The following is a 345-nucleotide window of genomic DNA, read 5'->3' as shown; positions in this document are numbered from 1 at the left end:
CAGCTTGAATCAGTCGGCCCATTCTCCTCTGACCTCTAGCAACAACAAGGCATTACCCCCCCCCAGGACTGCTGCACACTGGATGTTTTTCCCTTTTCACTCCATTCTTTGTAAACCCTAGAAATGATTGTAGGTGTAAATCCCAGTAACTGAGCACCAACAACCATGCCACGCTCCAAATTGCTTAAATCACCTTTCTCTCCCATTCTGACATTCAGTTTGGAGTCCAGGAGATGGTCTGGATCAGGTCAGGAGATGGTCAGGAGATGGTTTGGACCAGGACCACGCCCCTAAATGCATTGAAACAACTGCCATTTGATTGGTTGATTAGATAATTGCATTAAT

This window comes from Etheostoma spectabile, unplaced genomic scaffold (assembly GCF_008692095.1).
Source record: "Etheostoma spectabile isolate EspeVRDwgs_2016 unplaced genomic scaffold, UIUC_Espe_1.0 scaffold453, whole genome shotgun sequence".
Taxonomy (NCBI): domain Eukaryota; kingdom Metazoa; phylum Chordata; class Actinopteri; order Perciformes; family Percidae; genus Etheostoma; species Etheostoma spectabile.
The sequence above is the reverse complement of the archived record's forward strand: the minus strand, read 5'-3'. Positions refer to the sequence as shown.